The following is a 23,791-nucleotide window of genomic DNA, read 5'->3' on the forward strand; positions in this document are numbered from 1 at the left end:
TTGCGCGCCGTTCCTTCTTGCACAACATTTCTCAGTTAATTTCGGGTAAAACACAAACTGACATTACAGAAATACGTATTTTGTGTTTTCTCATCCGACCAACGAAGGGCAGCTGAAAGTCGTGCCACTAAATATATTCGTCATATTTGCTTAATAAAAGAAGTTTTAAATTGTTGGTATCAACATTACGATGCTTCATTACACACTGTTAATTCGAAGATGGTATAACTTAGCATTTTTCTGTTTAAAAACCATCATACGTTGACATTTGTAAAGAGTTTCTGGAGCTCTCAACATAATAAACTTTTTGATAATAAGAAAAGCAGTCTTCATCGCAAGTTTCTTTTGATCGGTGTGACCATGTTTCAATCCTTAAGGAACATCTTCAGCCTCCAGGAAGGCAGGTGGACTTCCATGGAGCAGGCTGCGCCGGTCGCTAAACGTTTTGTTTATATTTTACGTGAAATACCTTTTATTGTGGTGGAGTAAAATTTTTCAGTAAGAAACATTTTGTGTTTTGTCATATGTACTAATAAGGACGTCATGCATCCATAATTCTTCCATATCAATGACTGTACTTTGGTTTCAACATACATTAGGTTAGAAACTGTCTAGAGAGTCCTATTTATAACATGTTGCCTCCATTCCAGGACACTTGTATCTTTAAAACTTAGGACTGGACAGAGCCGTATTACCCCAAAATTTACTGCACAACCGATTCCAGTCGTTTACAGAGCATCTTCTGTTCACTGCGTACTACAAAAACCAAAGTGGGACACAATGTCTCGTCACAGAGATAAATGTAAATACAGTAGTCAACACATACTACTTATTGAGAAATTACACATTGAAATCGCGGCATGATACAGCTCGTAACCATTATAAATCATTGGGGCACAAACCATCTTCTCCATTTAACTCTAAGGAAAAAGCACACAAAGAAAAACTTAATGAAGCTGATATGCTGAGACGGGGAGCATCGTCAAAGAAGTTAGACATGTAGGAAGAGATCCTACACCACACTAAAGAGCAGCACTTTATCATTATTGTTCCAATAAAAAAATAACAAAGAATTAGTGAAACACAGGACGACAAATTCTTTTGCATATGACCTCTTGTCATAGCGGATTGCATCGTGTAGAATAAAGTAGAATGATATTTTACATCATTATAGATGCTCATGAAAAAGACGAAGTACAAACATGACGACATCATTGTCTCAAGAAATCGTTAAACATCCCACATTGTCAAAATAGTAATACTATTTTCCTTACAACCATTTGTAATAGCGAACTACGGTACTGTATAACGTAAAATATGTAGAAAAAATGGAACACTCATCTTGACTACTAGATCTTAGTGTGTGACGTGAATTTGAACTGGATATGAACAGCCGTTCCTGAGAACGAGGGTTCTTAACAGTCCGACAGACAGAGAGATGGGCAACAAAACGATCTCCAAGGGTTCCGTTTTTATCGACTGAGTAACAAAATCCTCAAAATGGAACACACATTTTGACAATCAACAAACACGTTCAGTACACTATTTAAGAATAATCGCGCTTCTTAATAACAGAATCACTATGTGTATGTTCATAATACATTGAACCTATTTCATTGTGATGATCAGTAACCTAACATAACCTGAGAAAAACAGAGATTTGCTGAAAGTGAAAACCACCATACAGCTGTACGGACCTGGTACTCATTATCTTAGTCACACTTACAAGCTGAACAGTAAAATTATAAAAACTAAAACAAAGATACAGAATGGAAGTATGTCGCACACACTTACCCATTATAAGTTAAAGAATCAGAGTAGAAACATCTCAGAGTCAAGTAGTGCAACCAATACCACTGTGCATGTACACAGAGTATTAGGAGCGGAGGTGCAGATATTGTGATCCCTGGTACCTTTATCTGCACCCACTTCATTGTGTTAGTTGTTTCTTCTCTGCATATGTCTTCCAGCAAACACATCACACAATTTACTGCCTGATGATTCCTACCTGATGATAACTGCACCGTGTAGTAGACTGCGCTTGTCAGTTCAGACTCCCCGTTTTGTATCCACACTTCAGTACATCACCTTCTTGAAAGGAGGTATGAACATTAATAGCCTTCTTGCGCTTGCATAGTGGGAGGTACTAACCAATCTAGGAAGATACTACTTATAAATACACTCATAGTCATAAATTAAGGAAAATTACAGATTGTGGTGCCACATAACGTGGCACTACACAAAACTGGCGCTAATAGCATAGGCACATAGGGAACACACACGACACAGATCTGTAAGTCCACGGTATTGATGATAAGTTGAGAAAGCCGTCCCGAAACACAAAACGCCACTGTTTCCTGCGTGTGTACCCCGACATCAATATGGGATATGATCACCGTTCACACGTACACAGGCCGCACAATGGGTTGGCATACTCTGGATTAAGTGGTCGAGCAGCTGCTGGGGTATAGCCTTCCATTCTTGCACCAGTGCCTGTCGGAGCTCCTGAAGTGTCCTAGGGGTTTGAAGACGTGCAGAAATACGTCAACCGAGAGCATCCCAGACGTGCTCGATTGAATTTAGGTCTGTAAAAGCGTGAGGCCACTCCATTCTTCTGTTTCAAGGTACTCCTCCATGATAAGCTTGGTGGGGCCTTGCGTTATCATCCATCACGGGGAAGGTGGGACCCACGGCACCCCTGAAAAGGCTGACATACTGGTGCAAAATGACGTCCCCATCCACCTGAACTGTTACATTTCGTCTGTCAAAGACATGCCGGGGTGTACGTGCACCAATCATAATCCCACCTCACACCTTCGAACCATGACCTCCGTACAGGTAACTTTCAAGGACATTAAGGGGTTGGTATCTGGTTCCTGGTTCACGCCAGATGAAAACCCGGCGAGAATCACTGTACCGACTATACCTGGACTCGTCCGTGAACATAACCTGAGACCACTCTTCTAATGGCCATGTACGGAGTTCTTGACACCAGGCTTTACGGGCTCTCCTGCGGCCATGGGTCAGTGGAATGCACCTTCAGGGTCTCTGGGCGAATAAATCGTGTCTCTTCAGTCGTCTGTACACTGTCTGTGTGGAAACAACTGTTCCTGTGGCTGCGGTAAGATCCAGAGGAAGGCTACCTGCTCTACTCCGTGGCCGTCTGCGGGCACTGATGCTGAGATATCGGTCTTCTTGTGGTTTTGCACATTGTGGACGTCCCGTACTGTGGCGCCAGGACACGTTTCCTGTCTGCTGGAATCGTTGCCATAATATTGAGATCACACTTTGTGGCACACGGAGGGACCGTGCTACGACCTGGTGTGTTTCACCAGCCTCCAGTCGCCCTAATATTCTACCCCTGATAACGACATCAATATGTGTTCTTTGAGCCATTTTCATCATACAGTCACGCTTAGCACGTCTGAAAGCGACTGCACATTTACTCGCTGCACCGTACTCTGACATGCACCAACACACCTCTGCGCATGTGGACTGCTGCCATCACCACCGTGCAACGACCGCAGTTCAAATGCACCGCATGGTCACACCCCGAGGTGATTTAAACCCGCAAACCGGCCAGCACAGCGTTGTTTCACTATGTATCAGCATTATCCTAAATTTATGAGCGTGAGTGTAGCTACAATTATTAGTCTGTAAATAAAGTAAATCCTAATGTAATGTTGTTCAGTTCACTGTTCTCAGTCATTAATAGAAATATCTGCAATTATACCCATAACACAGGCAGCTTAGCAGAGGTAGCATGGTTGTCATACTATTTGGCAGCTTAGTACAGTGTGGATAAATACTGTGAGCTGAAAAAATTATTTACCACAGTGAGTTTCTAATTACTAAATAAAGGAACACCAATATGCGTACATCTACATATACATAGATACTCTGCAGCTTACAGTTCCTTGGCTGAGGACCTACAGATTCACTTTTAGACTATTTGTCGAATGTTCTGCTATCGAACTGCTAGTGGGAAAAAATTAACACCTAAATATTTACGTGCGATCTCCGAATTCTGTCATTTGATTACAATGGTAATTTCTCCTGTGTAGGTGGTAGTCATCAAAAATTTTCGTATTCCGAAGTGAAAGTTGGTGATTTAAAGTTCATGAAAAGGTCTCGTCATATCGAGACACGCTTTGTTTTAGTGGTTGCCACTCCAGCTCAGATATCATATACATGACGATCTCTCCCCAATCTCACAATAATTCAAAACGAGTTGCTCTTCCTTTAAGGTTTCCGGTGACCTGGGTGAAACTCATCTGGTATGGATCCAGAACAGGCAAAGAGTACTCCAGCAGTGGACGAAAGGCGTAGTTCATGCAGTCTTTTTGGTAGCCTTGTTGCAGTACCAAGTGTTCTAGCAATAAAAAAAAAGTCTTGTGTTCGGCTTCCCCATAACATCTTCTGTGTGATTTTTCTAGTTTATGTTGTTCGTTATTGATATACGTAGATAAAATACCTAGGTATGCAGTTGAATTGACAATCTTCAAATCCGTGTTATTTATCGTGTAACCCAAATTCAACGGCTTCTTTCTAGCGCTTACGTGGAATACATCACACTTCTTATTGTTCGGTGTGAGCTGCTAGCTTTCGCACCATACAGATGTCTTGTCTGAATCATTTAGTTAACTACATTTATCTTCTGATATCTTTATTAGAGGTAAATGAGAGCATCAGCAGCAAACAATCAAAAACGGCTTTGCACATTGTCTACCAAACCGTATATTCTATGAGACACAGAAGAAGACCTGTAACGCTTGGTTGGAGAACGCTAGATATCATTTCTGTTTCGCTCAACGACTGTCGACAAGTATTATGAACTATGACCTTTCTGACAGGAAATACCGAACCTACTCCCACATCTGACACGATATTACACAGGGTTGAAAGTTCGAAATGTGATTAGGAGCACCTTGTGAAGGGCGGTGTCAAAAATCTGAACGAAATCTAGACATGCGGAATAAACTTGAGATCCCCGATCGATAGCAACCATTACGTCGTGTGAATAAAGAGATAATTGTGCTTCAATGTTCGAGTACAACATATGTACCAAAATCTTATTGTAAATTGATGTCAGAGATATGGATCTGTTATTCAGTGGACTACTTCCGTTTTCTTTCTTGTGTATTGGTGTGGTCGGTGCAGCTTTCTAGTCCTTACACACGGGTCTTTCGTTTAGAGTGCGGTTGTATACTTTTTTTTAAACACGGTGCTATTTCACCAGTGTACACCAAAAGGAACATAACTGATAAACATACTGAATGGGAAGACTTCTCTTTATTTAGTGATTTAAGTTACTTCGCTACAGTGTGGGTATGTTATTAGTTCCTCGTGTTCTTGGCTCAAATTCTGGAATATTATCTGTATCAATTCTAGTAAAGAAATTGGGGAAAAACGTGTTTATTAACTACGCTTTAGTAGGGCTGTCGTCGGTAATATTATCACTGCTGTGGAAAAGTGAAGATATTATTTGTGTGCTGCTGCTGGATAATTTTACACACGAGCAGAATCGCTTTGAATTTTCTACCAGATTTCGAGACAGAGTTTTTTTTTTATACATACTACGACAAGCATCTCGTAATGACGTACTTGATAAATTTCTATCTTCTGTGAAACATCGCCAATCTTGGAAATTTGTGTTATTTAACATCTGGATTGCATTTTTCGTTGATTCTCTAACAGTGGTCTGACCTCATTTGAGCGGCATATCGGAGAGTTACGTTTGATGAATATTTAGAGTAAAATGCAGTATAAATAGTTAATGTGACACTAAGTAATCGAATGACCACGCAATAAAATAAACTAACACGACACTTTTTTTGGATATGTTGTCTGTTTGTTGATGTGTACTCATACGTTATCAACGATTTTCAGTTGGCGTGTACACGTCAGTTAGCGTAGCTGAAATGCTGTGAAGCCCCCAACCTTCTAGGGAAGGGCTGGCAGAATTCACCAGTAAGTTCATTGCTGTGTAAAATAACACACAAAATTCCTAATAATAAATATGAAGCATTTACCGATGTGCTACACGTATTATTCTAGTGTTTTTAGCTTCTTCAAGACTTGCAAAAGTATTTTTCTCGCTATCAGCAGTGAAAACGCGATTTCTAAGTAATTCCTGTCCAAGAAATTGACCTTTCAAACGACTCTGGCGGGGGAAAAAATTTCCAGTCACCCGTGGGCAGGCGATATCATTTGAGGGTCAGTCATGGCCAGGGCCTTGTTTGGGATCGATAAGGTCCTAGTCTGAACTTGTGCGACACCTACATGGAGAAATTTTGTAACCATTAAATTGAAAAAAAAACCGTTTTAGACCAACTTTAAGTCAAAAAGTAATTTCTTATATTCTTTCATATTAGCTTCATTCTAGCTATGGACCACGTAAACATAATTATTTATTTCACGTGTTCTTGTTTATGCTACGAAACTCCATATTATAAATAAAAAAGCGAACTCCTTTCTTTTGATGTGGCAACTTGATCCTCTTCAGTTTTTTTTTCATTTTCCTGAGAAACTCTTCATTCTTTTCACGTATAGACTGAATTTCTCTTTGTTCACTAGAGTCTCCAGTTCAAACTACAGTTATTTTAAGTACTTTTTGTTTTGCTTCCACATTTCTTTCCATCGTTGGTTTTGGGAGAACGTGTAGATCTGTTTCGTTAATCTGTCTTCCTTCAGTCTCCCTAGAAGTACATAGTGACTTTACATGATTTCATATGTTACGTTAAGCTTGAGTGAGTATATATCCTTTTATGCCTCAAGACCAAATTTCCATCTTTGTTCACAGTTGGACCTAATATTTTTCGTGACAGGCCTGTTTCTCTCTTTTCCAAACCTTCTGAGACCATTACACATCCATATAAAAGTAGTGTTGCATAATCATAGAGGACTTTTAGTTTTACAGCAGTATTACAATGTCTTAGTTTAACATTTTAGGAAAACTTTTGTGCTGTACAGATTTCTCACTCTCATGTAATCTCTTTTAAGTTTTTCACGCCAATTTTTTCGTTTCTGATTTTAACTTTTTTACGTTTACATTATCCAGTCATTTTTACATATGCTTGATATTACATTTCTTTTTCTTTTAAATTCTTGATGAGTCTCTTGCTGTGATCATATATTTTGTATTTTCAAAAGATATTTGTAGACCTGTCCTTTAAACTGTCTAATTCATAAGTTCTGGTTTTTTCTTTGTATTCTCTAAGGTTACACCTATAATTACGCGATCTGTAAAGACTAAACCATTACTTTTTTCCTTCGATCTACACAGCTTTATGTAATTATTCACTTTTGTTCTTCTTCCTCCAATTTTCATTCTCCTATAACTTTTTTCAGCACACCATTCACAACTGACTGACTTTGATGACAGTCCCTTTTCTGATTCTTGACATTATTTGGAGGTGATTACAAGTTTTGACAAGAAATTTATCTTTAGTTATTGTGTTTGTAAGAATCTGTTTAGTTATATCCATAGTTTTCCTGTCTGCATCTAATTTCTTCATGATGTTAAGAGCAGAGACTCTCTCTGTCAAAACATAAGCGTTTTTAAAATCATCAAATGTAAATACTACGTTTACATTTTTAATTTCTTATATGTATGAAGATTAATCATTATTTAATGTAATGTCTTGTTACCTCTTTTGTTAAGTGTATTAATTGACGCAACCTTCATGTTTCCTGGAATTGTTTCCGTGTCTCAAATTCTATATGGTTCCTTCTTATATAACTCACTCCCAGATTCCACTATCTCTTAGAATTTCTGATGTGAGGTGATATTCACCTGGTTATTGTAGTGTTTCAATTGATTGACGTAACTTTTAATCGTGTTTAACGGATTTGAAGTTTCATTTCGACTATTATCATGGAAAAGCAGTAGTTTGGTCGGTTTTCCACAGTTCAGTGGCTTTTTGAAACACGCTGCCAGTTGCTTAGGGTTTTGTTCATTGTGAAGTGCGAATTCTCCATTTTCTTTCCTGAAACTTACTGATTGCGCAGTTTACCTAGACATATAGTTCTTGAACTATAGTCTCTTGTGTTATATATTTTATGTGTTCTCGTATAGTTCCAAGTTTCTCTCTTTCGAAGTAACTCTTTTGTGTCCTAACAACTAGCAGATTTACCAATTACTGACGTGGAAATTCGATCCTGGTTTTAGATTAACTTCAGTTTTTAGAATAACCTTTTTATACTGCTGCTTCGGATCAGAATTGACAGGCACATTCTCAGAACGATCTCGATATTTTTTTTAATAAACAGTAGCTATAGTTTTATGGATTCTGGTATGGATGAAATGGAGATAATGAAAAATCGGACCGTTTCAAACTGCCAAAATTCCATTAACCATTGGTTGAAAGAGTATTGCGTATATTTGGAGTTGAAATGCATGGGGTGTGACCTAGTCCTCCTGAACATTTGGTGCGAGACAGAGCGATATTTGAGAGGTTAACACTTAATTCGCATGAACTGTCAACTCAAAAATTCAGCCGAATAAATCCACAGAAAACAACTACGTCTACAACTCTTACGATTACGAGGGGACAAGAATTCAGTATTAAAAGAATTCCAACAAGACATTGGGAAGAGCATTACCTGCTGTGTTCAATCTCATATTTTTCCAGTCCAGGTGGTTCGGAAAAATAAAGAAACAGATATTTCAGTTATTTCTCTTAAAACCGAGTACACAGTGTCGCCCAGGTGTGTATATTTTTCAGTTAGAGTAATAAAACCCCTTCTTTTCCTCTGTCTGTCCACCTATTCCACCCCATACTCTCTGCCCATGTTCTCTCACTCCTTTCTCTATCCATCTGCTACACTCTCTTGTCTTCGTCCATGTCCTCCTCTCGATCTCTCTGCCCGTCTCATTCTCATCCCTTTGTCTCTCCATTCCCTCCTGGATCTCCCACTATGTTGTGCAAGGATGTAATTATGCAGGTGCATTCAGCGGCATATGAGGACATTGTATACTAAATGTGTTGCCAATAAAGGTAGTAACAATGAAGTAAGTTAAACGTAATGACATCAGGCCCAATGCTACCGTTTTACTGCATGAACAACAAAAGTCTTTTAAGTTATAAATTATTTTCTTGCTTTCTTTTTGAGTGGATTTTAATCGAGAAAAGTTTTCGTAAAAGTTTGAAATTATGAGTAACATTTTTTGCAAGTCTTCTCGTTCCCAAATATTGATGAATAAATTCTGGGTGTCCACCGTCGTGGCCTACACTTCATTTTCACCCCTACCTCCATCCCTGTGGTAGGCTGGTGGTTATTACTCCACATCCTTTCTTTCTAGACAGTAAGAGATATGTGTACCTAGTTTGGTTAAAATCAGCCCAGTGGTTTTTGCGGAGATGTGGAACACACGTACGTATATATGTTCTTATAATTTGTATGGGTATCTTCTGTTCACATGAAGTAAAGTCTGTCATGTGCCCAAACCTATACTCAAGTTACCTGTGAAAACTCCTTCAAAACTCGTCAAGTAGTTTTGGAGATTAACTTGCACAAACTGTCATACAGAAAGAAGAGAAAATTTCAGTAAAACTATAAGTCAAGATTTTTTTCTCGTGATCCTATTTTGATGAAGTAGGGACTGTACGTTGCTCCGAGCCAGGCTGAAATTACCGGTCCATTGATATATAAATAGTAGTTGTGGAGATCAATGTCTCCAAAGGCAGACAAGCGAGACAGTTTTATAGTTTTGTAATTTCGGGGGCCTTCAGTAAGAAATGCTAGGCACTTTTTTCTGAAGGTTAGTTTCATTCAGTATTGTATATACCGTATTATTCCTCATTCATTCGACTACAAAACATTATTTTTCAACATAATCTTCGCTCCATGCAACAGTCTTACGCCACCGTATTGAGAGGCCCTGTATGCCCGTACGGTAACGCTCTATTGATGGACGTGGGAGCCAATGTCGCTGTTTCAGTAAATTCCCCATCATCTACATGCCGACTAGTCAGCAAGTAGCTCATAATGTGATCAGGCAGTTTATGTGATGTGACAAGCCCTTGATTTTAGGGGCGTTAACTTTCACAAATCGATGTACAGATCGCTGCCGACACATTTCATCTGGATGTGTTAGATCGCTTTAGTGACTGACTGTTTGCCAATGTCAAGTTTGTTTCTTGTCCTTCTGAAAAAGACTATTAGATCCGTTGAAACCATGGTTAATGTTAATTGAATACCACGATTTATTGCAACTGGTAGGCTGTCTTGTTCACCTGCTATTTCGTAACAAAGACGTCTCTCTGCGAGTAACATATCTCCGTGACAGATGCCAATTTGAAGGCTACATATATTGCCGCCACATTTCGGAACTTCATGGAACTGTAGTGTCTATGTCCCACGACAACCTTAGCATTTTCATTCAATTGAAATTGGCCGAGTAAAAAGAAGTGTTTCATTACTTACTGAACGCTCTTCGTAGTAGGAGACCGAGGGGCTTGTTGTAACAAGGGTAAGTAGTAACACGCTCTTTTTCACTAGGATCTTAAACTTTATAAGCGAATTTTTTTGACTCGATTTGGCCTATAAACCGCGCCGCATCATGTTGTCCGCCGGCCGGCGGAGTGAGCAGAAGTGTGCACGCGCTTCACTTTTGCCAGGTAGTATAAAATTGTACTGTCGTGACATTTTGGTTTGCGTTATTATTGTCGACTAATTGCAAACTCTCTATATCTTATTTACATTTAAATTTATCTATCTCTGATAATGTGTAACAGTTTTTCAGCTTGCCAAATTGTTTAAATATTTATTTTGATAAATGTTTAAAATCATACCATAGGGTTAGTTGTAACAAAATCCCGGGGCTTGTTGTAACGTGTTACAACATGCCCCACGTTATGATGTGGATACCTACTTATTTTTTTTACCTTTCTTCTAGAATGAGGGTGTATAAAAGAAAGTCAGAGCGGGTAACACAAAGCCAAGAAGTGTAAGAGTTAGCGGCAGCTGAAGTTGTAGAAAAAAATGTAGTATTCGGAAAGCTAGTCAGACTTTCGGTTTATGTCACGTCTCTCTTTATAGATACGCAACGAAAAGGAAGAATAATGAGTGTTTAAGAGTTGGTTATGTTAAGCCTAGACAAGTATTTACTGCAGTAGAAGAGGGTAAGATGGCTTCCTACCTAATCAATGATGATTGTAAGTAGTGTTTAACTAAATAAAACTCTTAATTACTTAATTTTTAGGTCTTGATTACTTTAAAAGTGTAAGTTGATTTTTTATAATTATTATATGATACCTACTCTAGAAAGATGTCACTTTTGTTAACAATAAACAAAGAATAAACGATTAGAGGTATTATTGATGTTTTTTTGTCGTTGCTACTTGCCCAGGTAGACGTTACAACTAGCCTCAAACACGAGGTAAGTTTTAACAGCGCACTTCTTCCAGCAAATAATTGATTGTAAAATAATGCCCAATATTTATGGTATTATTTTTACTTGAGTTGGTAGAGGAAGAGTTACAGCATCCATCCATCCATCTTTATTTAGTACCAATTTCATCACTGAATCTCAAGATACATTAGTTTTCATGAAAACTGTTACAAGAAGCCCCTCGCTCCCCTATAGATTTTTTGGTGAGAATTTTAGATGCAGCGCAGATATCCTGCGCAAAATTGCGGCCCTGGTCGTGGCCGTCATTGTAAGAATACGAAACAGGAACCTTGGAAGTCCTAACGTTACGTGTTACAAGCTACCATCAGGCCACGTTTACAAAAGCCTAGGAACGGGAACCGTTCTTAAGGGCAGCGCGGTGCCTCCCATCCACAGGCGGCGAGCTGCAGCGCCCGCTACAGATAGCGTCGCCTCAAAGCTGGACTCGCGTCCACGAGGGCGGGTCGCACCTGGAGGCGCGGCGCATGCGCGCTACGGCGATCGCGCCGTGACGTCACGCGGCTGTCTCTCGACGTCGCGTCGGACGCCACGGCCTGGCAGTCGGCTGGCGTCGGCGTCGCTGGCGCGCCGAAACCTCCCACGGCGCCGTTGCGACTGCGAACGCGTCTGCGGACACCTGCTGGACGCCCGCCGCTCTGCAGCGCAAGAGGTACTCACATGGCACCGGTCAGCGATCCCACCCACAATACCAGAGCCGCACGAATGATATTAAATTTAAGAAAGTATTTTGTAGGTCTTCTCTAGACGGTAGGCAGTGAACGTGAGCTGTTCACACATATTGCCACTGATGGCAACAGCAGTACACGGTGAGAAGGAGGAAAAGTTACACCATTTTATGAACCCTTGACGTATCCGCCTAGGCATACTTTATTAAACATATGTGTGACTCCAGCACGTTTCAGGCAGTGGGTCACTCAGTAACAGGCAATGTACGTACAGTTTCGAACGCAGGTTCGTAAGTCTCTTTCGTAAAATTAAGCTCTGCAGTACATGCTGTCTTTCACAACGTTACGTAAACTATCCCACTATGTGGCAGTACGGCTGACTTACCACGGCATCACCCTTTTTTTTTTTTTTTTTTTTTTTTAATAACCTAGCGTGCCTTACTGTTACTACTGTGTGTACCGTGTAAGTCAGATTCTAGGTGTAAGTGTACCTGCTGTAGTCTTTGTTATCTCATCCGGATGTACAGAAACTCTGATAAATTTTGCCTCTTGACAGCATCCACCAGCAATATTTAAATTTATTGTAACTTACGACTGGCACTTGACTTTCGAGAAGCACGGCTAAGGAATTACGTCAGAATCATTAAACGGTTATGGAAGTCACGGTAATCGTAACCGCTGACGTTATGAATGTGCAGATACTTGAAAAAGCGTGTCACTCACTGTAAAAATTTTCAATATACGATCGGCCAGACGTCATGTTTTCCACCATTACATAACGCTCACCTGTTGGCAACCGCATTGTTTTGATCGTTAATTTAAGGCAATGTTATTAAGTTGCCTTACTTAGTTTTCCTGTTTACTTTGTTCTACATACCCCTGCTGCTCTACCGAGGTAGAGTGAACAAAGAGATTGGATTGTGCTGATTACTTTTATTTCGTTGCATGTTCAAACGACTTAATCTAACGTGTGTCACAAAGACGGTTACCATCTTACAAAGTGACTGATTTATTGTTATGTCACTTTCAAAATGACTTATAAACATTTATAACGTATTCCTAAATTTTGAAGCACGTACGATACTGACGTCACACCTACTCGGCGTTGCACCTAATAGACTTTCTATTTTAGTTGTTATGACTCATAGCAGTGGATGCCTTTCGTACTCCTAAACTACTGCTGTAGCTTGAATGACAAAAATGTTATTAATAGAATGATACATATAGTAGAGGAACGAATGGTTATCACGGTTTTTGGCTGTCATTAACGGTTCCTCTCAAATTTTGTTACACAAAATTCAGTGTTTTGTTACATACTACTCGTGAATTCCTCCTCCAGTCAGGGAACACAAAATTTCCAGAGTATGTGGTGTATAGTTCCCTTCCGTTAAAGGAATGTGTTAAGTTGCTAAAGATAGAGTTTTATGTTAGATGAGTTAACTAAATTGTTATATATGGATGATTTTGATGTGAATTTAAAGCAGGTGCTTCGCCCCTTTTTTGTTGTAAGTTTTCTGTGTAGTTAAGACACAGCTATATTAGTAAATATGTACCCTAACGATATGTTTCATCATATGAGTGGTCTTGTGTATGAATGCGAATGATATGCCATCTCTTCACTTTCAAAAATTTAAATATTTATTGTGTCTGGATACGTCTACTCAGAATCTCTCTTTCGCGCGCACCATTCACACATTAAAAAATTGTTTCCTATTTCTACTTCTTTACCTCATGATTTTCTGTATATGTATATGTGTTTTCTTTTAATTTTATTGTGTAAGGCACGTTGCTGTTATTTCCAACACGTCAAATTCAAACAGGTGAAATATCTCAATATGATTTCAGCTATTTCGTAACTAAGCTTGACGAATGCTTCAGCAGAATTGACAAACATTTAAGGAAGGGTTTTTTTCTTTATCACTTCATGAGCTCATTGAAATTTTGTGAGTATACTTCCGTCTGTATTATGACGCATCCGTAATGTACTCAGATCACACTACGAGACCTTCAACTGTTATGTCACAAGTTGCATGACTCATTTAGTGCTCCTTGTGTATTATGCTGTCTAGAAAACATCACGTTAACATATAGACTTAGCGCAACTACAGCCATTCTAACGACGTTGCATGGAAGATGAAGGAATTTCCTCATCTAAGATGCTGATATCCATCAACCGTTTTCCTTGCAACAAATATTCAAGGTACAACCAATTTCATTTATTTTCTAACTGGTGTATAAGACTTTAAGGTAATACTTATTCTACAAAAGGTATCAAGTTCTATTATATGAAAGGTATAAGGACATCTCCAGAGCACAAATGGTACCTAGACACTAAATATACTTTTAGATTTTTTAAGAGGAAAAAAGAGTGATATAAACGCACTTGAATTTCATCATTAAAACCGAAGAGACGCAATGAACACTTCTGTGTTAGAAGTACAATTCGTGAAATGAACACATCCGTTCCACTGTCACATCATCATCAAAATCGTTGTCCTGTTACTTTGTTGTTATGTAATGAGCTTGGATTTCTCCCTTTTTTTATTGTTCCAAACAGGAATGTAACACTGCAAAATCTATTTTAAATAATATTTTGTGATTTGACAGAAGGGACAATAAATCAATAAAAAGTGTGTATTGAAGTATTGATAAAGACACATAATGAATGACAGCAGGTTTCTCGCGTACAATAAGTCCGTTGTAGTGTCAACTACATAACCATGTAAACAATGGGTAAATGAATTGAAATTGCGCTCTGCTGGCCGATTTCTGCTTCACGTATGTCACATCTCTACTATTTATACTACGCATTTTACTGGAAACTTTAAGAAATCTTACTTGAGTTCACATGTATGAGAACTGTGGAAGCCCTTTAAAGTCTTGTCTTGCTTAAGTATACAAACACAATGAAAATCGAAAATTATTAAACGTACTAAAACAGATTTGACGTTCGCGGCAATGTCACATACCGAAAACAATGTTCCGATATCCACACTTGTGCTGCAATTATTCTGCAAAGAGAATACTATGCAGTGAACTATTCAAACCAACGATTTATTCATAAATGAATGTATCAGGCGAGAGGAAATTGTTGTTATCTTATTTGAGTACTTGTGCTTCTTCTTGCTTTTCCGTCGGAATGAATAAGAATGATCAGTTTCTATTACAGATATTATTCGAACGAAAATGCTGTGTGTACTTACAAAACATCACACATAGTACAGTTAGGAAATGAATACATTTTGGAATGATATTATAGTATAGTACGTATCACTGTTTATGTATTAATATTACCTTCAAATATTACATTTCTATTAAAGCAAATATTTTTTAAAGTAACCAAACTGTATCTGCAGATACACAGTGATGTACAGTTAGACAAATACCACTGCATGTATACAATCTCTCGGCGCTTGTATTTGACGCGTTTCATCAGGAACGTATGTAACGTGCGGGTATTTCATCTTCTTATTCTGGTTTAGGGATAGCCGCTACACATATATTAAATAGGCGTCTCTGTTGAGAGAATATTATTGTGCACCGACTTATTGTGGTTTGCGAAATATGTAAATGGCAGAAATAACGATGATGGCCCGTTTGGGTGACCTGTTTTTGTGTCACTATATGGAACTTCGGTGGAATATTTTCAACCTAAGTTAATGTGATAGTGTACAGTTAATGCAGTGGCTTCGTACTCTTTGTCCTTTCTGAATTATTATAACCAAGAGACCTTGAAGACAATACCTTTTTACAGTACATAATGGTATAGTGTACGCCAAGATCATTTCTTCATATCTTACTAAGGATGGTCGATTGGGGCACGTAACGTTTGAAATCTGTAAGGAGGTCACATAACACGTGACTCGGAATGTCCAATCAGCATCCACGTACAATCGCATTGGGCACCATTTCCTTTTCACTTAGCATAACACATTGCATTCTTACTCGCTCTTTCCAACTGCGACTTGGCTACTAATGAAACTGATTAATATTTTTGAAAGAATCTTCGTGAATAACTCCAGTGTGGCTTAGTTTACGAACCGGTATTGCGGTAACATTGATCCCACTTAGCATAAAAGGCAGCAGGTACAGATCACAAGAGTATACTAAATGATATACAAACAGTCTGGGATGTCCAGCTCACGGCATTCCGTCTGAAAAACGTTTGCACAGATAATTAGATCCCTTCACGTCATTCACAGCTTGCACGATTAGTTTTGAAATTCTCTGCTGCTTCATCTCAACCCGTCACAACAACCGCAGATGTGTATTCAGCAGAAAAAGAAACCTTTTCTTCCGAAAACAGTTGGAAATCATTCATATCGTAAAGAGGACAACATAATTTCGGTACGACAATGGCTATAGAGTCGCTTGAAAGAGTGTGCCGAACAAAACACTATTTGTGAAAAATTATTGCCCTTCTTTCTTTAAGTTTTCTTCTGGCAATTTGCAGCTTTTCTCACATTACCTTAGCGGAGTAACGTATTAACAGGGCCAATAAAAAAAGACTTTCGACCAATATGTGATACATAACACAAGTGACGGGTGTATTCTAGTAGCAACGAAATTGAGCCATTGGCGTCCAGCTGAATATTCAATCCTTTTAAGATACATATAATCAGCCACAACTACTTGCAGGTAATGAAGCTGTACAGAGCGTGCCTAGTAATTATCACGCTGCATCTATGCAAGGCCTCCAATGTACTTCAGTGATAAATCTCTTGTATTTGGCCAGCACTAGATAATAAATCAGTCCACCTCCGAGCTCAGCGTGTCGGAGTGCTACGCTGAGGATCTGGGTTCGGTTTCAGATAATGCCAGGGATTTTCCTTGGTGTAAGGACTAAAACGGACTGCACTCAGCCTCGTGATACCAACTGAGGAGCTACTCGAATGAGGAGTAGCTGCTCCAGAGAGAAGTAAACCGAAAACTACCCGGAGAGCCGATGTGCTGATCTCACCCCACTCCACACTACAACCAATGTCGCCATTAGCAGAGGATGACACGGCGGTCGATAAGGCCCGATTATCCCATCAACGTCAGGACACGGAGCTAGCTAGGCAATAACTCAGAAGCCCAGAGTTGTTTTGTTGCACAGATTACCTCCGTGTCCGTTGCAGGCAACTAAAATGAATTCCACCACGACTAGTGGTACGAAGTTTCCTGAAGACATGACGCTAGCCAATACTTCCATCATCTCTCTTCATTGATATCTCTTTATTAATACGGTCATGCTACTGCAGTTAGTCAGCTTTAGGTCTGTCCTTGTGTAATGTAAAAAGACCTACATTTGGGGCTGCATGAGTGCGAACGCGATTATGTATTATTCTGGACTTGTCATTGTACATAGCTCAATCGTCTCGATAGGCATTAGCGTGAAGGGTTCCTACCGATTCACGGATGGTGGTCTGCAGATTATGCTCTCGCTGCGCATTAGATATGTGACAGGTGTCCTGGTGAGATTTGGCGTACAGTCTGGTTACCAGGAACTATAAAATCTTCTTCATCATCTTCTTTTGGTGGCTAGGTTAGGCTTGTTTGTCTATGTCGTTCCGTGAATGTACGGTATTGAGCGAACTGCTGCGCCATAACATGGCTGGTAGTCTAAGTACTCGTTTCCCTTAGTATCGTCCATGTTTACAAATTTTAGCTAGTGTTCTGGGGTCCGCCATTTCCACATAATCCTTTCAATTTGTTCTCCTTGTCTTCAGCCATTTATTTACATTCTGTATTCCACAGGCTTACCTTACCGACAGATTTGTTCATTTATCCCTCATGGTTACTCGTTGGATCTGTTCGAATCCTGGCGGGGTCAGGGATTTTGTCTGCCTCGTTATGACTGGGTGTTGTGTGATGTCCTTAGGTTAGTTAGGTTTAAGTAGTTCTAAGTTCTAGGGGACTGGTGACCGTAGATGTTAAGTCCCATAGTGCTCAGAGCCATTTGAACCATTTTTTTTTGTCTTAGTATCTACGTTTCCACTCCCGATAACTATTGGTGTATCTTTTTTCGTTTCTGCTTCAGTTTGTGCTGCATACGTCACAACGGGACGCAACTTTGTTTTATACATTTTTATTTTCCGCTAACGTGCCATAAATTTGTTCCTCCAGATATTATTGCATGTGTCATTTTATTTTTCACTTCTATATTTAAGTCTTTAAAGCTGGTGATAACGCTCACTACATAACTGAAGCTCGGCGTCTGTTCAGCTGACGCACCATATACTTCTAATTTAAGTCACAAAGGTGCTTTTGATATTGCCAAACTCTTTGTGAGGACGCTGTAACAAGCTGTCTGTAATTATCTTTATCCTAAAAATCTTGACAGTCTAACTCATGCTACCGCCAGAACTCTCTGGTCAAACGCCACCACTTTGCCGAGCATTTACGATCCCTGTTAGAGATATCATTCTTCTCAGCCGCTGGCAGTACTGAAGTATAACAGCTTATGAGTAACGTCGGAAATATTTCCCTGGCTGCCAGCGCCATGTGGTAGCACTGAAGTTGGTGGGCGTTTGGCCGGTGTGTCACCGGCACTGGACCTCGAAGTGTTTTCCCGTCCACCTATTCTGAGAAGCTGTTTGCGGCCGCTGCAGCGCGTGGACAGGAGACAAATAGACTGTTGTGGAGAGAGAGTGGCCGGCGGGAGCCTGCAGCGCGTTGAGGCGGCTCTCGCCCGGTGCCTCGGTCGTTGCCGACGACGCTTGTGCGTCCTTCAGACAGCGTCGCCGTCACAAATGGTCCAAATGGATCTAAGCACTATGGGACTTAAGATCTTCGGTCATCAGTCCCCTAGAACTTAGAACTACTTAAACCTAGCTAACGTAAGGACATCACACACACCCATGCCCGAGGCAGTATTCGAACCTGCGACCGCAGCAGCCCCACGGTTCCCGACTGCAGCGCCTAGAACCACACGGCCACCGCGGCCGGCGTCGCGGTCACATTCCAGTCACGCGGAGGTAGGCTTGCCGAATTTCTGAGTCGCTGGCGGGCGCTGTGCACGGTGAAGGCTCTGCAGAGGCAGCCAAGTCTGCCGGCCTTCTGCGTCTGTAGATAAACCCGCTCCAGATACGCAGTAGCCTACATCTAGGACCCGCCATATTATTTCAGGGTTAAAGCCTAGTCTTACATGTAAAGTCCCGACACTCAGTGCTATGAAAGCTTTTACGGTCTCGGAGCCGAAAACACACTGGCATCCTAGCACTGAGAGAGACAATCGTAATCTTAGGTCATAAGTTTGGTTCAAATGGCTTTGAGCACTATGGGACTTAACTTCTGAGGCCATCAGTCCCCTATAACTTAGAAATACTTCAACCTAACCAACATAAGGACATCACACACGTCTATACCCGGGCAAGATTCGAACCTGCTAGCGTAGCGGTCACGCGGTTCCAAACTGAAGCGCCTAGAACCGCCTGGCCACACTGGCCGGCTTCAATTCTTATTCTACTTAATTTAAAAATACTGTATTTATTATATTGTTGCACCCAAGCTTTAGTGAAGTATCTAGAGACCTGAAACATAGTAAAATATTTTTAAACGAACCAAAATTTATTGATGAAATGACATAAGCTACCGTGTCATCGTGAAGAAAGTACTTCAAAATTGTTCATAATTTCAACCTCTCACACTAAAATCCATCTCCATAAATACAAGGAAAAGGAATTCAGTGACTCATCATCGCCGAGCCCAGACTGCTAAGGATAGAAACTTAAAATTTTTTGGGTGGAGTACTGATCTTATACAGTAGGCACTGTTTAACAAGGAGGGTACGAGATTTAGCATGACAATTTTTTTGAAAAGATGTGCCATAGAGGCAATTTTGAAACTAGAACTATAATTTTAAAAATACGTGTTTCAGTGTGTTTCGAAATTCAACCTCTAAGGGTATTAAGTAGGATATGAAAGGTCGTTTTGGAAAAAAAGGTCACTATTTGCAGAAGTTTGAAGTTAGAACTACGAAAATTGGTATGTTGTTTTTAGGTTAGAAGTAAAAATTACATGTTTCAGCATTTTTGGAATTAAAAATTAACCTGAACGTTCGAAACCGTAGATTGAAATGGTAGGTGGATATACTTCTTAAATAAATAAGTATTAAACAACTACTAAATCATTTTTAAAACTACATCTATGAAAATTGGGATTTTACTTCTCGATTAGTAATGAAAAAAACACATTCTTCAGTACTTTGGAAATTCTACCCTTAAAGTGATACAGTAAAAAAGGAAAGTTGTTATGGAAGTATTTAATTAGCATTTCAGAAGCTTAAAAATATGTATTTAGCTTTTTAGTGGAAATAAAAAAATATGTGTTTCTGTGTTTTTGGAAATTCAACCACCAAGAGGGTGAAATAGGAGACGAAAATAATTCTGTAAACAAAAAAGTTTTAAACTAGAAATAATGAAATCTATGAGAATTTCCATTTGGTTTTCAATATTTGTTAGGGGATGAAATATTGTACGGAAATGTCACCACAAGAAACCAAAAGTCAGGATTTAAAAAAATCCCTGACTCCAGCTACCAGATTCTATTTTTGACTAGAAGTATATTCGGGAAAGACCATTCTTCGGTGGCCTTAATTATCTTGAAAAATTTCGAAGGTTTTGCAGTTTCTGAAATACGTGAAAGACAACTTTTCAACAGTCACCACGACAAATCGGTTTTGTCATAATTGAAAGACGAGCCAAGCACTGGGCGCTAAGCTAGTAGAATGCATATACAGTATTTCATTCAAAAGAAGTATACCTTGCTGTTTTTTACTGCTCTTATGACTCACAACGATTCCGCACCATGTCAAAATACTTGCTCGCTGATGCATTTCACTGTACTTTCAAATTCACAATTGTTTGGTTAATACATGTAATTCTTTCTCAATAAACGACTGTGTTGAAAATTTCTGACTTTTGTTGTTCTGATGTTGACAGCTGCGGAATTTATTTATTTTCTCTCAGACAACAGTTTCATGGTTTTTCCCTCTTATTAACACATCTGAGGGTAGTTTTCTCTTTAGCTGCAGATGTGGTGGCTTACCTGGTGCGTTATTAATACAGTCAGTACATACCATACAAGTTTCCTATTTTATGCATTCATAAACTGCTTTGTTTGGCAGTGTAGTGAACAAAATTTTACATTATTGTGATGATATGCTACGGCTTTCTACAGATTTAGGACGTCTTGTGCTATTTATCTATTGCTCGTTCTTAAAAAAAAAGTATTTCTTCTGCAAATGAAGATGAAATGGTTACAGTTCTTATTGCAAATCTCACATTTGTCAGGATAATTAAGAAACAATGTATCCTTGTTTCTAAATAAGTGATTTGTATCCAAAAAATCAAGAAGTTTTTCTGATCTAACAGAATTAATCTAACTTCAACATAGCCACTTCCCGTTTTAAATTTTCTAATCTACCTGAACAATAAAGGGATATAAGATTTCACGCTTCAATCGGTATGACCCCAGTTTTGTTTCGCCTGATGACGACATCCTCCTGAGTAATCCCCGCCTGGAGATCCAAATGGGGGTCTATTCCACCTCCGGAATATTCATTCAAGAGGGAGTCTTCTTCATTTAACAACAGTATAGCTGCACATCGTCAGGAATAATTACGGCTAAAGTTCCCCCTTGCTCTCTGCCGTTTGCAGTACGAGCATAGCCAAACCATTTTGGTGGGTGTTACAAGGCGAGATGAGTCGATCATTCAGGTTGTAGACGCTGCAGCTACAGAAATGGCTGGTGGCCCTCTTCAGGAACCACAAGTTTGTGTGCCTCCTCAACAGATACCCTTCCGTTGTGGTAGCACCTACTGTACGTCTATCTGTATCACTGAGGAACACAAGCCACCCGACCAACGTCTAGATCCAGGGTTCATCGTCAGTTTACATGTACAAGAGCACTGTAAGCAGAAGGATTGTCCCAGCTTCTCTGCGGTACATATGTCACTACTTCCACGCAATCTCTGTCTCGTTTTTGCTCACATCTCTTCTAAATTTCCATGCTACCGACTGTCGATTCCAACACTTCTCAACACGACTCCCCTCGTCACCGGCCTTCCTCCGCCCTGTCTCTCTAAATGTACACTATGTGATCAAAAGTATCCGGACACCCCAAAAACTTACGTTTCTCATATTAGGTGCATTGTGCTGCCTCCTACTGTTAGGTACTCCATACCAGCGACCTCAGTAGGCATCGGACATAAGAGAGAGCAGAATGGGGTGCTCAGGGGAACTCACGGACTTCGAACGTGGTCAGATCATTGGGTGTCACTTGTGTCATATGTCAGTACGCCTGATTTCCACGCTCCTCGACATCTCTAGGTGCATTGTTTTCAGTTTGACACAGAAGTGGACACGGGAAGGGACACGTACAGTACAGAAGGCCTTAATGTGTTATAGGCGGACATCTATCAAGACCATCACACAGCAATTCCAAATTGCATCAGAATCCACTGCAAGTACTATGACACTTAGGGGGGAGGCGAGAGAACTTGGCTTTCACGGTCGAGCGGCTTCTCATAAGCCACACATCACGCCGGTAATTATCAAACGACGCCTCGCTTGGTGTAAGGAACGTAAAACTGGACGACTGACTAGTGGAAAAGTTTGTGTGGAGTGACGGATCACGGTAGAAAATGTGTCGATCCGGTGGCAATGTATGGGTATGGCGAATGCCCGGGGAACGTCATCTGCCAGCACGTGTAATCCCAACAGTAAAATTCGGAGGCGGTGGTGTCATGGTGTGGTCATGTTTTTCATGAAGGTGGCTTGCACCCCTTGTTGTTTTGAGTGGCGCTATCACAGCACAGGCCTACTTTGATGTTTTAAGAACCTTCTCCCATCACAATGTTGAAGAGCAATTCGGGGATGGCGATTGTATCTTTCAAAACGATCGAGCAACTGTTCATAAGGCAGGGTCTATGGCGGAGTGGTAACACGACAATAACATCCCTGTAATGAAATGACCTGCACAGAGTCCTAACCTGAATCCTGTAGAACACCTTTGGGTTGGTTTGGAACGCAGGCTTCGTACCAGGCCTCACTGACCGACCCGGTACCTTTGCTCAGTCCAGCACACCTTGAAGAATGGGCTGCCGTTCCCCAAGAAACCTTCCAGCACCTGATTGAACGTATGCCTGCGAGAGTGGAAGTTGTCACCAAGGCTAAGGGTGGGCCAACACCATACTGCATTTCAGCATTACCGATGGAGGACGCCACGAAGTTGTAAGTCATTTTCAGCCCTGTGTCCGGATACTTTTGATCACATTGTGTACATCTGTATCTATACTCCACAAGTAACAGTACGGTGTGTGGTAGAGAGAGCTTCTTCTATCATTACTCCCCATTCCTGTTCTAATCCCGATTTGCTGGTAGGAACGTTCTGCTGAATAATTTCTAGCTGTAATTTCAAAAGACGTGTGTCGAAGGAACTAATAAGTAACTCTAATCTTTCAAAACTTACTCTCTCAGAATTTCAGTACCAAATCTCTCTGCAAAAAACACAATACTTCTCATGTAGCATCTTCCGCTGGAGTTTTTAGAGCTGCACTTGCAACCCACATCTTCAATTATTGGCTGGATATACCCTTCTGTCGTCCTGTACACGTTTTACCCTCTACAGACCCTTCTTGTACCACGGAAGCTACTTCTAGATGTCTTAACCGTTGTCCTGTCATCCTGTCCCTTCTTCTTGACAATGATTTCCATTTACATTGCTT

The 23,791-nt window shown here is 40.1% G+C and overlaps 1 protein-coding gene across 3 annotated transcripts in view; it reads left to right on the top strand.

Moving 5' to 3' along the window:
• The window catches only part of LOC126272493 (sex peptide receptor), a 3,488,090-nt gene that overhangs the window by 2,988,640 nt on the left and 475,659 nt on the right, over positions 1-23,791 (top strand). The window contains exon 1 of one of the 3 annotated variants that reach the window (XM_049975381.1): positions 11,953-12,065. The exons of the other annotated variants lie outside the window; for them this stretch is intronic. The gene's annotated coding sequence lies outside the window, so the exon portion shown is untranslated. Of the gene's footprint in view, positions 1-11,952; positions 12,066-23,791 lie in introns of those variants that run through there. 3 annotated transcript variants of the gene reach the window in all.

Source organism: Schistocerca gregaria, chromosome 5 (assembly GCF_023897955.1).
Source record: "Schistocerca gregaria isolate iqSchGreg1 chromosome 5, iqSchGreg1.2, whole genome shotgun sequence".
NCBI classification, from domain to species: Eukaryota; Metazoa; Arthropoda; class Insecta; order Orthoptera; family Acrididae; genus Schistocerca; species Schistocerca gregaria.